The sequence below is a fragment of the Dreissena polymorpha genome, chromosome 11 (assembly GCF_020536995.1).
Source record: "Dreissena polymorpha isolate Duluth1 chromosome 11, UMN_Dpol_1.0, whole genome shotgun sequence".
NCBI classification, from domain to species: Eukaryota; Metazoa; Mollusca; class Bivalvia; order Myida; family Dreissenidae; genus Dreissena; species Dreissena polymorpha.
In genome coordinates this window covers 31,456,074-31,470,231 of record NC_068365.1, presented here as the reverse complement: position 1 = coordinate 31,470,231, position 14,158 = coordinate 31,456,074, and positions in this window count along the sequence as shown.

Sequence of the window (14,158 nt, the reverse complement as noted above, 5' to 3'; positions counted from 1 at the left end):
ATTTTTTAGGTACAATTGCCCTATGAAAATTGATAGTTTATATGTCATTAATTTCTGTTCATTAAGTAACATACACTGTTCTAATTCTATTGAAATTTTCATGCTAGACTAGTTTTGAACCCAGGATTATATATGTAAAGTTTAGTTTCAACCAGTTGCCTAAAACAAAAGATTTTGTTAAAATAGTCCCAAAAGTGGCCGGAATTACGTACACGACCAGTATACATTTCTGAAATCTAAAGCTTTAAACATCGTTTCACACCAATGGTTAAAGCTTTAGACTTCAGAAAGGTGCTGATTTACTTGATATATACCAAAAATGTATAGCACAAAATAACATTTTTATACGCATTAAAATTCACCTTGAACAGTGCCTAATATAAAAAAAATCAATTCGGGAGGGGCAACCCCTCCCGCACCCTCCCCGTTTGCCCCCCCCCCCAGGTTACATTTCCTGGGTACGGCCCTGCAGGGAGTCGTGCATGGTGACGTGTCCAAAACGAGCTAGCTTTCGTCGATGAAAATCGCCAGTAAGGGCTCTTGTGGACCAATAAGTATCGGAAACATTTATGTTAAAATGCTCGTATTCTGCGTTCTTTGTCCGTGAAGGGTCCAGGTCTCGCAGCCTTAGAGTAGGATGTACGGGCCGGTGGACTTGTAGAGCCTGTACTTGGTGAAAAACTCAGTCGCTGCGTTCGCCATGGCAATTCTTATTCGGATCTCATCGGTACTGATACCATCCATGGAGAAAGTTGCGCCCAATTACTTGAAGCTGGGCACTTCTGTTAGCTTCTCGCCGTTCATTTGGATTTCTGCGCTGGTGTTGGTTACGCTTTTCTCCATGATCTTAGACCTCTTTGGGCTGACCTCCGCCCCCTATGCTCCTGCTCGTTTATAGACTCTGTTGGTGAGATCTTGAAGTTCACTACTGGTGCCACCCATGAGTTAAATGTCATCAGCGAATCTCAAGTTGCAGATGGGTCTTCCACCGATGGAGGTAAAGGTGTGGTGGTCATGGAGAGTCATCTGCATCATCTTTTCAATGAAATATAATCGCTTATAAACCTTTCCACAAAGAATATTTAATTCTGACACAAATACAAAGAAACAGCAATAGTTTTTGAGCTTGGTTTCTTAGTCTTCAAATGCAGTGTGCATTCATATGTAGTGTGTGCACGCTGTGTCTGACATACTTATTTGCCGGGTAAGTTACCCCTGAACGGGTATGAAACACTCCTGAATGAAGAGTTCTTACGTAAATACACTTCTAAATACCTTAGATTATCAACAGATTATGCATGCATACAAACATATTACGCAACTATAAACTAGTTAAACATATATACACAATCATAACAATGTGTACGATTTTTCTTGCAAAAAGTATCGATTTATTTATATCCGTTCAGCTGCTCTCCATTTTAGGGAATACTAATTGTGTATTAGATAAAAGTAAAATCGCTTCTGATTTGTACTTTACCAGATGTGTTTTAATATTCATATGTGTAACTGCCAAAGATGGGGATGCGGAATCTACACACGACGGCAACTTTCTGACGTACTGAGACGGCGTGCGCAGCCCTGCTGCTCGATTGCCGAAGCTCTGTGCTAGCGGTTCAAATGGTCTTCGCATTGCATCAATCATTAATTGACCAGTGATCAAGGGCGTAGCTTCCTAAAGGCCGCGGTCTACAGTTTTCTCTAAAAAAAAATTATAAATAAAATAAAGCAAATACTGTACTGAAATAAGTGTCGGGAATGCATATGGGTAATTGATGTATCAGAAAACAAAGAATGACAAATGGACCCACGTAAATGGTCAATGGTTTTCAAAGCGAGCAGATACAAATTCGATGTTAATATTGTATTTAAAAAAATGAAGTAGGACTGTTGAAATTCATGAACTCTTTTCTAATTTTACCATGAACTGAATGTTGTTCATTGTAAATAAACACAGATCACAACGACACATTCAGGAACAACTCTTGACAATACGATTTCGATTATACTTTTTGCGTATGAGAGCCTGACTGAAAACAATAAAACAACAAAATTTGAACAATGTGGAAAATCAAGTTATAAAGAGTATGAATAATGTCCTTAACTAAACATATGTAAACAACACCGGTTTATTTCGCTAAAAACATATTCGTAATTGTTCTAACTCTAATTATTAATAGTTAACAGTTCTACACTTAAGCTCTACCCTGTAAAAGTTTTTAAAGGAAAGTGTTTTTTATGTACTGTTTTTCCTCCTTGGATGGTAGGTCTAAAAAAATTAACCGGACGCTAAAGAAACAATCAAATGTGTATGAACTTAAAGGAGATTTCCCAACCGTGTTTTGTACATTTTTGAGTTGTTGATTGTAGAAAGGAGCTTAATCCTCCGCCGAGATTCGTTCAACCTTGAAGTGGTGACCTTGACGTTGAGTCGGAACGATTAACTCTTGCCTTCCAAACACTTACTTCACTCCATACACAGTTCATGCAAATCATTCAAAATGAAGCATACGAAGGTTAAATTCGTTATTTCAACTGTGACTTGCCTTGAGCAACCATGACGGACTCATGCCTTCTGTAAACCGTCCCTTTGATCTACTGTGTTAACATTGAAGCTCAATTTCATAAAAAATCTTCCAACGGATAATGGATATAGGAGCTTTTGAGCGGACATAACAAACGAGGTTCAAACTTTCGACCTTGACGCGTGACCTTTACCTTGAGTCGGCGGCACGTTTCAATGACCTCAACATTTGAGTCATGATTCATGTCAAATCCTACAATGGGGGTAGGGAATATTAAGTCGATACGAAAATAAAGGCTCTAACTTTTGACATTGAAGTATATCCTTCCAATTGGGTCAGCGAGTCTGACTCATGCCTTCATAGCATCGAATCAATGTCATTTACCGGTATAATGCAGCCAAGTTTAAGGAAAAGCTAAAAAGATTGTATGAGATATTAAGCGGACTCGAAAGTGTAGGATTAAACTTTTGACCTTGAAAAACGACTTGAAATTTATGCGGGATTACTGACCTAATTATGCCATTTGACATAATACCCTTTACGTTTGATGCAAAATTCAAGAAAATCCTTTTAAGGGTATATGAGAATTGGAGCGGACATCACAATGGCTAAAACCTTTGACATAGAAGTAAAACACTGACCTTCAGTCTCAATGCCATTAACCTTTGGGGCGAGCTTTATGAACATCTATCCAAGGATATAGTAGTTATGAAGCGGAAGCGAAAGTGTAATGGACAAACTGACGATGGGCATTTCCATAATCTTCCTTCAGCTTTCCGCCGGCGAGTAAACGCTGGAGATACTAGATTATTTGCAGTCGTATTAACTCTTATTTCGTTGATTTTCTGGTACTACTTCTTAACTTTCTATTTTGAATCAGTATATTCATAAAAGTGTATATCTGTTTTAAAAACAGACACTATATGAATAAGATCAAATATGTTCGCTTTAAGGGTGCTAATTAATATGAGCTATATCTAACTATAATGTGGTCTGAAAAACATGTTCATTTCTTTAAAAAAAATCTCTCGAGGAATGAATGCTAACCGGGAAAATGCCCTAATACCCCCCACCCCCCTAAAATTCGCCTTACCCAATTATTTAAGCTAAGCTACGACAATTATGTCGACACAATGGCACAATATTTCTTGGGGCGCTGGTTCGGGACCCGCTTAACCCAAATGTACTGACTTATCGTTAAAAAAATTGCACCCTGTGCAGTGTTGTATGTGCTTCACAGCCGCCTATTGACAGCCTATGGAACTGGACGTATCATGTACCTCGCACAATCCTTCATAAATCGAACCAATACGTCTTTTGGCAATAACGTACTGGTATTACCTCTATCTATATACAGTTGTACACCAAGGATATTTAATTGCATTTATATATTAATGTATAGCAGTAAAATGCGACTGTGGAGTTTCCAACTCAAAAAGGAAATGTTGCACGTGGTGTTAAACGGTCTGACGCCGTTTTAAAAACGAGCCGCGTGGAAAACAAACTAAAATACGACAATACACACTACTGATATCATAGTCTTTTAGTTTTATTTACACCATCGAACATTAAGATTCACCACTGTATAAATATTCTCCAGCAAATATCGAAGACGTGAACTATTTTGAACAAACTTTGGATTTATGTTTAATTAGAAATTACCTATCATATTGCAAACGGGAAGCTATATGTAGAGGTCAAGGCAACGTTAAACCTAAATCATTTAATGACTATCAAGCTTTAAACATTCTAGACAAACACGTGACTGATTAATTTAATAACACGTGTTGTCACAGATTTTTATTGGACTGGATCAAACTTAGTGATAGCGTTTTATGCCGTGCCATCGTCAATGGATTCAAGACTGCGCCGAATAATCCACCGTTGGATTAATCTCTCCTCTTCCCTTCCTACCTATGCCCTACAACGCCATGCAACGTATCGATTCAGATTCAGAGGACCTAGCCTCATGGAAACCATTCTCGAACGGTATAAATTCTAGAGCACTTTTTGTTATGGATATTTCCCGATGAATAATTGAAACTAAAATCTTATTAGTATTTGACTTGTAATGTTCGTGAAATGTCCTCTATTTCGGTAAAATCTTTCTTAATCACATATTTTGGGAAACTTTTTAGATTAAAACATTTTTTATCGAAGGAGTTATTATTAAAAAAATACTGCCTTTACCTTTTAAAATAAAAATACTGCCTTCACTTTTTTATATGTATTACATCGCCATAATTGTGACATCACCTCCACATCATTACTTTAAGATTGCTATAACGTTAAGTCTAACTAAATTTGTAAAATAAGTTTTGTTTTTAACTTTATTATTTGTCTTATGGAAATTAAGGCATTTTGTACAAAAACTCAACGTGTTAAGTATTTTCCCTATAATTTCATTGTACACATTAAGATAACAGGGTACACATAATAAATAAACTTAACACTAATAATTTCTAAACTGTGCTCAGAGGGCTCGTGAAATACGAGGTCACACAATCTTCTCGTGCAACACAACGCATTGGAACACCACAGTCATGTAATATTCTCTATTTTCATTGAGTAAAGCGATATTTTGGCGAATTAACATCTAAAATTTCCAGGTCGAGAAAAAAATAATTTGACAAAAGCGCACGGATAAATCCCAAGTTATTTACGGATATGACGTCACAACTCAGTTGACGTTGGAAACAACTCAAAATATATTTCATTTACTTAAAATAAGAATATTCGTAATTGTTGTGTTCAACGTGATGTAACTCATAGAGGATATTTGTTGGATTCGGTGGATTATCGATTTTAATTCACGAGTGATCATAGAAAATAATATTTTCACGAGTGGCGCAGCCACGAGTCAAAATATATATTTTATATGATCACGAGTGAATTAAAATCGATAATCCATCGAATCCAACAAATTTTCTTTTTATTTTATGCTTTATTTCACAGTTTATATACATTGTTAAAGAGTTTAACTAAAGAATTTTGTTGGGAACATGACGTCATTTCGTCAAAAAAATGACGTCATTTAACATAAACAGTGAAAATTATCGATAATTTTCACTGATAATTTTCATTGTTTGAAACAGTGAAATTATCAGTTTTAATTCACTGATATTTCTCTATAAACCACCGGAAAGCATAAAATAAATATGATTAAATAAGATAAGAACAATACTTTTACATTAAAACTTTTAATATAAATTCGGTTATTGTCATGGTTAGCTTTGAAATACACATATACCGTAAAAATGCTACTGAAATGGCGTCTCCGTAATGAAATGTAACTGCTTTTTGTTTCGTTCCCGTGACGTGACATGTAACAGCATTACCAGTTAACCGTAAAATCCTTGTACAACATATATTTGCAACAACTCTCATACAATTAGAACAAAAGAATTGAAAACAATGAACCAGTTCATTAACTTATTATCTGGATATAAGGCCACATTCATTTATTTGCATGGGCGTCCGCAGGAATTTTCCTAGGGGGGGGTCAAGGTTTTTTTTCCTCTTTGCCGCCGGAGGCGTAGAAAATTTTGAGAATAAGGCAAGATAATGATGCATCATGAAGTATATTTGGAAGGTTACGAGTTAGGATTTGGAATTGATAAATTGACTGTATTGGAGTAGGTTATACCTATTTTTCTCTCCTTTTTTTTTTTTTTTTTTTTTTTTTTTTTTTTTTTTTATTGATTTTCAACATACATCTCAATTACAACAAGTTGATACATATGAAGTTACATAGTTATACATACCAAAGTATCGTATATATTTACGATTTATGTACAAGCACATGTTTTTGGTATATACTAACAATAACACGTTATAAATGCATTAATTTGCTAATGCTTAATATTGTTCCCAGAAAATACATTTTGAGACGATGCTATATTATTTTGTTGAAGAGTGAAAGAGAGAGGGGAGAAATGTTTAATCATGAGAGAGAGGTAAAATTTATACACATTAACACACATAATCAAAAAGCAATAGGTGTTTTCTAATTTCTTAAATTTCTGCAAAAAAGGAGAAATGAAGAGATACAAAAAAAAAACAAAAAAAAACAAGACTACAAAGAAAGATCATATGATGATGAGGATATAGGCAAGAATTTTTCAAAATGTTATTGCAAAGTTGTGCCATTTTTTATTATGTTGGTCAATTTTATTTTTTTCAAAAGCAATTTGCTTTTCTAATGTAATTTTCATTCTTAGAGCATTTTTGAAGGTCTCAATATTTGGCTTTTCGGCTTTTGATTTAGTATTAAATATGTAAGACTTCATCAGAATAATTATATAGTTTATCACTTGATTATAATTGCCTCCTTTTTTTGTACCAAATACAATATCATTTACATTCAGATCTATGTGTAATTGTCTACTATTTAAAAATAATGTCAGCTCCCGCCATATCGGTTGTACAGAATTACATTCATATAGAACATGTATAATTGTTTCTTTACAACTTGAACAAAAAGTGCAGAGACTTGAAGATATTAAATTACATTTAAATAAATATGAATTAGTTGGTAATATGCATTGCAGAATTTTGTATTGAAAATTGCGTAAAGTATTATCAATGGTGGCTTTAAATGGTGTTATATACGCGTGTTTCCAGTCTATACTTTGTTCATAGGGGGACATTATTTCTTCCCATTTCTGTTCTTGTTTGGTTTTATTTTCTTCTAAGGTTTGTTGTAAATTATATAAGTATTTACACACTGTTTTTGTTTTTTGTACCTTTTCAAGTAGTGTGTTATTATTGAAATTGACATATTCTATTTCCGAAAGTTGTTGTGTGTAAGTTATTGGTATACTTTTGATTAGTGTGTAATATTTAAGATAATCTGTTGAGGGTATTTCATAAAGGGTTTTAAAAGCTTCGAATGTATAATAGCTTTTTGACCTAAAGTCATAGATGTGTTCTAGGAACTTAACACCCATATTAAACCAGTTTTGGTAAAAGAAGGTATGTTGGTTATTCTTTACTATTGTCGAGTTATTCCATATAATCGTTTTAGTGACATGTCCTTCTGTTTCTTTTGATTTAATTTTGTTCCAGGAAGAAATTACATCTCTGAGGAATACATTTTTAAAATTTGAATTAATATGTTTGTCATTAAGGGTACATTCAAAGACAAGATCTCCACCATATTTATAAAGTTCATTCTGATAGAAAATTTTCCACTGCCCTGTATTATTAATGTCTGTCAATCGTTTGACCCAACTGGCCTTATTTGCGTATAAAAAGGCGGTTATATCAGTGAGTTTGAGCCCTCCCTGCTCAATTCGTTTAACAAGAGTTGTTCGTTTTATTTTGTCAGGTTTACCATCCCATACAAATTGGTATATAGATTTATTAATTGTTTGTATTATATCATGATTAGGGTTTGGGAGTGCTGACAATGTGTACATAATTTTTGGTAAGGCAAATGTTTTCACCACAGTGACTTTTCCGAGAAGTGTTAATTTTCTGTGATGCCATTGTTTTAAACAATTTTTAAAGGCTTGCAATTTTGGTTGAATGTTTTTGTCTATATTGAGGTTTTCATCATTTGTGAAGTAAAAACCCAGTGTTTTGGCTTCTTCTGACGTCCAAGTAAAATGTTTGTATTTGTTAAATATAATATGTGTATTTTTAAGGGCACCAACGCGCATTACAATGGATTTTTGTGTATTAAGTTTGAGTCCGGATACTTCACTAAAGTCTTGTATAGTGTTAATTAGTGCCGAGAACGAGTTAAGCGTTCCATCTGTCAGATAGGTTGTATCATCTGCAAAAAGTGTTTGTTTTATTTCTTGTTCTTTTATTTTTATTCCTTTAATGTCTTCATTTTTTTCAATATAGTTGGATAATATTTCTATACTTAATATAAAAAGTGTTGTTGACAATGGACAACCTTGTTTTACGCCTCTTTGAATAGGAATAGGTTCAGATAGATGTCCATTATTAATAATAATGGTACTTATGTCCGTGTAAAATAATTTAATCCATTTTATGAGTTCAGTTCCAAAATTAAATTGTTTGAGACTTTTAAACATGAAGTCATGATCTAAACTGTCGAATGCTTTTTCATAATCGGCAAATAAAAGTAGGCCTGGTTTGTTATTGTTATTCAGAAAATTTATTGTTTCAAAAATTGTGCGTACGTTTTCGCCAATGAATCTTCCTTTTATGAATCCAGTTTGTCTTGATTCGACAACAGATGATATAACTTTATTAATTCTGTTTGCAATTGTTTTGGTCGCTATTTTATAATCTACATTCAATAAACTCAATGGTCTCCAGTTATCAAGTGTTTCAAGATTTTTTCCTGGTTTTGGAATAAGTGTAAGAATACTTTGTTTTTGAAGTTGAGTCAATTGTCCATTTACAAATGAATGGTTAATAGAGTTAATATAGTATGTTTTAATTTCATCCCAAAAAACTTTGTAAAATTCTGCCGATAAACCGTCTGAACCAGGACTTTTATTGTTATCCATCTCTTTCAAGGCGTTTAGACATTCATATTCTGTGATAAAGCCTTCGCACGATTGTTTATCATTTTCTGTGAGTCTTTTAATTTTATAATTAAAGAAATGTGAATTGTTTAAAGTATTCGTATCAATATCTTTTTTTTTGCTATAAAGGTTTGAGTAAAAGTTTCTTTGTTCGTTCATTATAGCGTGAATGTCTGTTACTTCTTTGTTATTTATTGTTAACTTATGAATGGTTTTACTTTCGTAATGTCTTTTTTCCAGATTTGCAAAGTATTTAGTATTTTTCTCATTATGTTCAATGTGTATAGCTCTTGCTCTTACTAATATGCCATTTATTCTTTCATCTATAATTTTTTCGTACTCTATTTGTGTTTTTTTCATTAATTTTTGAATTGTTTCATTATCACTAGTTGTATGCAGTTGCTTCTCTAGTGACTCTAATTGTCCAATGATATTCTGTTCTTTTTCCTGGTTTCGTTTTTTAGTTATGGTAGCAAATTTTATACTTATGTTTCTTACTGTTCCTTTTATAACTTCCCACAAAGTATTTGGGTTACAGTTTGTGTTGTTTTCTACTACTTTATGAATTTCATGCTTAATTTGATTTTGATATTCATCATTTAAAAGCATGGAATTATTTAGTTTGAAATAACCAGGTCCTTTTTGTTGCATTTTATTGTCAATGATTATTTCAATTAGAGAGTGGTCGGTCTTGTATCCTGGTTTTATTTTTGCTTTATTAATTATATTACATATATTTTTTGAAATTAAGAAGTAGTCCAGTCTACAAAAAATGACAGGTTTGCCACTTGAGTGCCATGTGTAACGTTTTTGCTCTGGGTGAAGTGCTCGCCATATGTCAATCAAATCGCATGAATCGATTATGGAGTTTATTTTGTTTCTGCTTTTTATGTGTGTGTCTTTTTTGCCGTTCTTTTTGTCTAGGGTTGAGTTAAGTATTGTATTAAAATCACCTCCTATTATATAATTTGTTTCCATATTTTGCAGAAGATGTGTTTCTAGTTTATCAAAAAAACTTTTTTCGTCTTTGTTTGGTCCATATATATTTATTAATGTGACTTCTTGATTATTAATAATAACATCAATTGTGCATAATCTACCGGGTATTAATTCCTTAAAATCGCCTATACTTACATTGTCTTTATTTCTTATTAAAATTCCTAAACCTTCACTATTTGATTTTGTTCCACTATAAAAACTTATTCCACTCCATTCTGATTGCCATTTGTTTTTAGTTAGCTCACATACATGTGTTTCTTGAAGTAAACATATTGTATAATTATTTTCTTCAAACCATTTAAATATACTTTGCCTTTTGGTATCATTGTTTAGACCTCTTACATTTAGAGAACATATTTTTTCATACATTTTTAAGTTTAAATGATTTTATTTGAATGGCTAAATTGAAAAGTAATGAACCTTGCCTATTAAGTTTATAAAAAAACATATTGATATTCTGTTAACCTGTGTTGGAAATTTGTATTTATTTCTACTGGTTGAAAAGACTAGAATCTACGTTTTAAATAATAGGTATATAAAATTATGTGTAAACAAAAAAACAACAATGAAAAAAGAAAACAACAGCAATGAAAATACAAACAACCATGCTCACATGCATGCATATGAGAGTAAAACAACAGTAAAAAAATACGATTGAATTATAATAAAAAAACTGAGGTTCAACAAGAGTTGAGCCTTTATGTAGCCCACCATGTATTCCACAGTCCGAGTAAACACAATATAATTCAGCAATACAGTCTTTTACAATATTCAAATATGTTTATAAACTATTTAACTTATTTAATTTGTGAATTTACTTAATAAATCAATGAACACATTCATCATATATGACAATATCTGTATATACCAACATCTAATATGTGTTCATCCAAACATATTTAATATAAAGATCTGAAGTTCCCTTATTAAGTTACAATCTACATTGCTAGTGAAATATGCATAAAACGTGTTTACATAATATTTTTCATGCTAAGCAGAGTCTAGTAAGTGTAATATAATATAAAATATACAAGTTCATGCTTGGGCGTTACCTTTTCTAACAGCCTACTTCATTTTATACTGTGGCAGTATACATATAAGGAAACATTCATGTATGAGACTAAAGGGTAATAAAATAAGAAAATTATATACAGTTTTAGTAATGTGTTAATTATCACTGTATTCAAAAAGGGGAGCACTGATATAAAATACCCAAACACTAATTTACAAATGCCGTGCTTTTTTTAATTTATTAATTTATTATTATGTATTTTTTTTTTTAAGTAGTTCATTTACATAAAAGGTGTATTGATCTTTAATCTAAAAAAAATCAAATATCTGATAAGAGTTAATATCCTGGATAGTGGTAAAGTATGGTGCATTGTAATTATTCCTTACCCACGAAAACATAATGGACGGGAATAAATACTGGTTATAACGTTTGTAAATAAGGTACGCTTGAGTGACCACTAATCCTTTGCGTATACAACTGCGCCTGGATTAAAGACAAGTTAATTTCTTAAAGAATGAACATCTTCATCCTGACACGCAATAAACATAAAACATGTTTACCTAATTTTATCATGCTAATCAGAATCTATTTGGTTTTACAAAATATATAATATACAAGTTCATGCTTGGGAATTACCTATTCTAACAGCTTACTTAATTTTCTAATGTTGCAGTCTACATATATGAACACATTCATGTTTGAGACTAAAGGGTACAAAAAATACAATAGTAAGACACAGTTTTGGTAATGTATGAATTATCGTTGTATTCAAAACGGGGAGTACAGATGTAAAATACACAACCAATAATTTACAACACCTGTGTTTTTTATATTATTATTTCATTTGTTTATTTGTATTTATTTATTTTATTAAGCAGTTGATGACATAAAATGTGTGTTGATTTTTAATCTAAGGAAACCTTATACCTGATAAGAGTTCCTATAAAGGATATTAGATAGTTATGCTGTATTGTAATTATTCCTTACCCACGAAAACTAAATGGAAGGATATAAATACTAGTTTTAACTGTATGTAAATACTGAACGGTTGAGTGACCACTAATCCTTTGCGTATACAACTGCTACTATATACCAACATCTAATATGTATTCATCAAAACATATTTAATATAAAGATCTGAAGTTCCCTTATTAAGTTACAATCTACATTGATAGTGAAATATGCATAAAACGTGTTTACATAATATTTTTCATGCTAAGCAGAATCTAGTAAGTGTAATATAATATAAAATATACAAGTTCATGCTTGGGCGTTACCTTTTCTAACAGCCTACTTCATTTTATACTGTGGCAGTATACATATATGGAAACATTCATGTATGAGACTAAAGGGTAATAAAATAAGGAAATTATATACAGTTTTAGTAATGTGTTAATTATCACTGTATTCAAAAAGGGGAGCACTAATGTAAAATACACAAACACTAATTTACAAAGGCCGTGCTCTTTTTAATTTATTAATTTATTATTATGTATTTTTTTTTTTAAGTAGTTCATTTACATAAAAGGTGTATTGATCTTTAATCTAAAAAAATCAAATATCTGATAAGAGTTAATATCCAGGATAGTGGTAAAGTATGGTGTATTGTAATTATTCCTTACCCACGAAAACACAATGGAAGAAAATAAATACTGGTTATAACGTTTGTAAATAAGGTACGCTTGAGTGACCACTAATCCTTTGCGTATACAACTGCGCCTGGATTAAAGACAAGTTAATTTCTTAAAGAATGAACATCTTCATCCTGACACGCAATAAACATAAAACATGTTTACCTAATTTTATCATGCTAATCAGAATCTATTTGGTTTTATAAAATATATAATATACAAGTTCATGCTTGGGTATTACCTATTCTAACAGCTTACTTAATTTTCTAATGTTGCAGTCTACATATATGAACACATTCATGTTTGAGACTAAAGGGTACACAAATACAATAATTAGACACAGTTTTGGTAATGTATGAATTATCGCTGTATTCAAAACGGGGAGTACTGATGTAAAATACACAACCAATAATTTACAACACCTGTGTTTTTTTTTTTAATATTATTTATTCATTTGTTTATTTGTATTTATTTATTTTATTAAGCAGTTGATGACATACAATGTGTATTGATTTTTAATGTAAAGAAACCTTATACCTGATAAGAGTTCCTATAAAGGATAGTAGAAAATTATGCTGTATTGTAATTATTCCTTACCCACGAAAACTAAATGGAAGGATATAAATACTAGTTTTAACTGTATGTAAAAACTGCACGGTTGAGTGACTACTAATCCACTGCACCTGGGAGCTAAAGACAGGCATATGTAAATGTATATCAATGTTCATGTTGGTATACTTATCAACAAAAAAAAAGGCACACAAACTGTGCGGTTCAACACAATCACACAATGTACTGCCCGTGTTGTCGGTATCCTTGGTTTTCAGTTTAAGTTCTTGTATTACCACAGTAGCTTTGAATGTACATTGTTGTTCTCAAATCTATACAAATGTATTTACAGTTCATTTGGTGCTACTTTCTCTGAGGCCATGGTAGGTTCAGCCACTCTTCATACTGGCTAAAAAGGACCCTGTTCATACTGCCGTCTCGGCCCTTATAAAAGATCGTTCCACCCCTACTCCAGACTGACTCCACTGTGTCCCTTTTCTTCAAACGAACAGAGTTGAAGACATTTTGGTTCAGTGGCGTTAGATGTTCACTAGGGTATATTTTACCCTGCTTTAACTCCTTGCTCATTTTTAATATCTGTATCTTTCTCTCTCTAGAGATGAATTTTAAAACGACAGGTCGACTTTTTCCGTTTTCAAAACGACCTAGCCTATGGCCGAAATCAAGGTCAGTTCTGATGAGTTGGATACCGGTATGTTGTTTTACAACATCTGCAACCAGCTTCATGGTGGTTTCAGGGGTTTCATTTTTATCTGTGTCTTGCAGACCGTGGAAAACTATGTTGTTGATTCTAGTGTATTGCTCCAGTTCATTTATTGCTTCTCTGTTGCTATACTTTTTTCTCTCCTTTGATCATAGCGACTTTTCTCATATATAATATAAATACAATTTCTGACGCACAAAGGGGCTGTGAAA